This window comes from Camelus ferus, chromosome 20 (genome assembly GCF_009834535.1).
Source record: "Camelus ferus isolate YT-003-E chromosome 20, BCGSAC_Cfer_1.0, whole genome shotgun sequence".
NCBI classification, from domain to species: Eukaryota; Metazoa; Chordata; class Mammalia; order Artiodactyla; family Camelidae; genus Camelus; species Camelus ferus.
Window position 1 is genome coordinate 28736782 of NC_045715.1, and position 3856 is coordinate 28740637.

Genomic DNA, 3856 nt, shown 5'->3' on the forward strand with positions numbered 1-3856 from the left:
TATTATCTTTTATGATTCTGTAGGTTGGCTATGCTCAGCTGAGTGATTCTTCTGCTCCTTGTGATAACAGTTGGGGCTGCAGTCACCTCGCAGCCTGACTGCACAGAACATCTCAGATGGTTCACATACATGTCTGGCACCTTCGCAGGAATGGCTGGAAGGCTGGACCCACACAGGATACTTGAGTAGTTGGGACTCTCTCTTTCCACATCACTCTGGGGCCTCTCTCTCTCTACATGGCCTCTCCAGTGTGAGAGTAGTTGGATTCATACATGGCAGCATAGATATCCCAAAAGTGCAAAAGTGGAAGCCTCGAGAACTTCCTGAGGCCTAGGCCTGGAACTGTCACAGCATCAGTTGTTTCATCCTCCACTGGGCCAGTCTACATTCTGAGGTGTGAGTCCTGGAAGGCAGGGACCCTTAGGCGCCAACCACGGAGACCAGCCTCCCCCAGAATAGTTTACTCAGGCAATCATTACAAACTTTCTAATTTACTAATATTACTGTTAAATGCTTTCCATTTTTAAGGCATTTATGTCATCTATCATTGAGGACATTTTGAGAAGCAAGTAAGAATTTGAGCTCACAAGAAACCACCAATACTCTAAGAAAGCAACTTCCCACACCTTCCAGATTTCTTGTTCTCTAGGGTATAAAGGAGATACAAAAAGGATCATTTTTACAAAAGAAGCTAGAGAAAAGAAGACCTCCAATGTCAGCTAATAAAGATTTTCCTGTATATAGCAACTGTCAGGTCATTCTCATTTTCAGAGCACACTCTCTTCTGATATTTTTGGATGATTGTCTTGTCCATCATTCCACATGTTAGGCTCTTTCTTGATGTGTATGCTTGGTTTTTCCAACACAGTCCACCTTCCCCCATGTGCCCCACTTTGAAGAGGGAGAGAAGCAGAGGTCTCCATGCCACAGAATTTCAGACTCCAGTCCTGGACAGCACACCTGAAGACATTCTGCATTTCACAACAGTTGAAAGCACCTTGCTAGCATCCAATCCAAGGTAAGTTGGGGTTTAATATTTAAAAAAGGAGTCACTAAGTCCAACAATGAAGCTGACCCCTGGTGAGATAGGAAGCTCCCACTCCCAGAAGGGTTCAGACAGAATTGGGTCACCTACCAGGACACTACCATAAAGATCTGGCAAAGCTGGAAGAGCCCTAACAAATTCCAGATCTTACTATTTTAAACCTGTTAAATGTAGACAAAGCATTGCCCACTAATGAGAGGCTCAGTTTCTGAAGCTGGACAGATCTGGGTTTATAATCTGGCTTCACCATTTACCAGCTGTGTGACCTTGGATAGGTTATTTAAACTCTGTCAGCCTGTTTCCTCATCTGTAAGGTGGGTGTAATATTATTACCTATATTTCAGGTGTGGGGCTGCCGTTGAACCAGAAGACATGCAGATGCCCTAGCCCTGGAACAGCCTTGGAACCCTCTTCAGTATGCGGTCATGGACAATTCTGAGAATCTAATGAGAGTTTTGGGTCCTCCACATTTCCCCAGCCCATACAGGTGCGATGAAAACGCTGCTACACGTTCATGAGGCTCACACACCCGTCACTGTCCACCCATGGTCCTTGTAGGGAGTTACAAACCCTTGCTCTAGACGAAACACAGCAGCTAGAGGCTCACAAAGAGAAGGCAGTGAGTCCTCCTGAAAGTCACAGCAGCTCTGAAGGCAAACACGCATTTTGTCTCTGGAGAGTCTCAGTCTGCCTCTTTTATTTCTTCCAGAATTTTCCCTGGATCTTTACTCTTGGTTCTCCCACATAAAGACTTGAAGGCCTGAAGAGATTGAGAAGCTGACCTTAGAAGCCAAGTCTGTGATGAAAAAGGAGGAAGGTGACCTTTGCCCATTTTCAGTATCTCACTCAAGCCCTGCCCTGGAGTACTACCGACAGGCTTACCAACCCTACAACCATTTGATGGCGTATCAGGTGGAAACTGTGAGCGCCCACTGGGTAAGAAGGCCTGGTCCTCTGGCAGATGAAGAGAAATATCAGGTTAACCCATCTCAGGACTAGAGTTATTTTTCTAAGTATATACCAATCCAGTTGGTAGGGTGTCTTCACAAATGAAGAAAACGTTATGATTACTTTTGAGCATATGATGGTTAATCATTGATTTTTATCAAGAAGCAAATGGATAACATCTCTTGCACTTGAATAAGGAGCTTTTGTGTCCCTTACATTATCGTATACATCTCTTAGGTTGTTTTGAGCCAGAGCTTAATTTTTAATAATTCAATAATGAATCTCGTTCAATCTCTCTTAATCTTCTTGCCTAATTCTCTTTTACATTAAGGGATTAAACAACGAAAAGAAGATGTAGCCAAATGATGACTCACTCTTCTTTCAAGGCTGATCCCCAAAAGCAGATAGACGAGAAGAAACGTCCCAGAAGTGAATGAAACACGCAAGTCTAAACTGAGAAATAAATCATCTGAGTTTCAGGCTATTTATGCTAACTTCCCCTTTCTTCCATGACACAAAAATTAGTTTTAAAAGGTTTGCAAATGCTGTTTACTGCTGCACAAAAATATTCTCTAATGAAACTGACATTACTAACTCACCATCACGGACTATTTACTCTGAGCTGTTTCTCTTACAGTGGGGATGGGCCACACTGAGTCATCCACACTCTTGCCCAGTCCCTTAAGAACCCAGGAGATTCATTAACTTGTCAATTGGCCAGGATTAGCCATGCAGGGACTGTGGCTGTGGAGTGGGGCCTGGGGCAAGTAGACTGTGGACTTTTGGGGCCCTGGATCAGTATTAGGCTGAGGAGACTGACAGGAGAGACTGAGTCTCAGACTGGTTAGATAGAGCCTGATCAGGTCAACTTTCTTTCCAGGACCCAGAAATGGTGCCCCGGTCACGTTCACCGGGCTCTGTGTTGCCCTCACCTACTTCCTGTCTCTGCCCAAGCTGGTGAAGTGTCTCGTGATGGGATGGGGCTAGAAGGGTCCCTGCTCTGGGGCCAACTGTGCTTTGCTCCTTCTGAATTAAACCTGGAAAATTCTCCCTTTTCCACCACATTATTACGTCTTTAGTGTGTGGAGAACTAAAGTAGGAGCTTCCTATACGCCATGACTTAGGGGTGTTAGATAAAGCCCCTCCCCCAAAGAGACCTGCCACATGGCTTAACATTCCTCCAGGACACCCTCCTTTTAGGACAAGGCATTGAAAGTGGCTGCTAAAAAGCAAGTGAGGTTTGGGTGGTCTAACATATAAACCTACTCTCTCCCACTAACGCTTTTCACGTTAGTTTATCAGATTTGCCCACTAGTATATTTGAACCCTGAAAAGAGTACTCTGGACTGGTTATTTTTACTGCAACCTGGGGCTCAAATTTTCAAATTCGGAATTCTGCATATTTCTGCCAATGATAATTCCAGCCATCACGTTGAGACCTTGTGGAGAGAGTATCAGAATATGAAGATATCAAACATGAAACAGTCCACGCTCTGCAACCCACATTCCTCAGCGGGTTCAGAAGCTGCCTTCTTCATATTGCAAGAAAGCAAAAGTCAAACCAAGATTGGAGGAAATGTTTGAATACGATGACCTCTCAATGATCCAAACTAGGAAAGGAAAGTGAGAAAAATTATAAAGACTGTGCAGTAGCAGATTATCCAGCAGAGAAGTTCACGTCTTTGTACGTGCTCCCCTGGGAAGCCTGACTTTCTGAATTCACTTTTGCCTGGGAACCTGCTCTGTGGAGTACATGTGTGCTCTGGTCTGTTCCCCCAGCCATGTGGTAAGCCAAACAGGACAGGTTCTGTCCCAGCAGGGGTGGAGGATGGCATTTTGGAGATTAAGTTCAAAATAGGAGAG

At 44.6% G+C, this 3856-nt stretch overlaps 1 long non-coding RNA gene across 1 annotated transcript; it reads left to right on the forward strand.

Moving 5' to 3' along the window:
• The first annotated feature begins 527 nt into the window (after window positions 1-527).
• On the forward strand, window positions 528-2486 carry LOC116658282. The gene is made up of 4 exons (XR_004313594.1): window positions 528-1018; window positions 1390-1532; window positions 1755-1981; window positions 2325-2486. It is a non-coding gene; the product is annotated as an uncharacterized LOC116658282 (long non-coding RNA).
• The last annotated feature ends 1370 nt before the right edge of the window (window positions 2487-3856 follow it).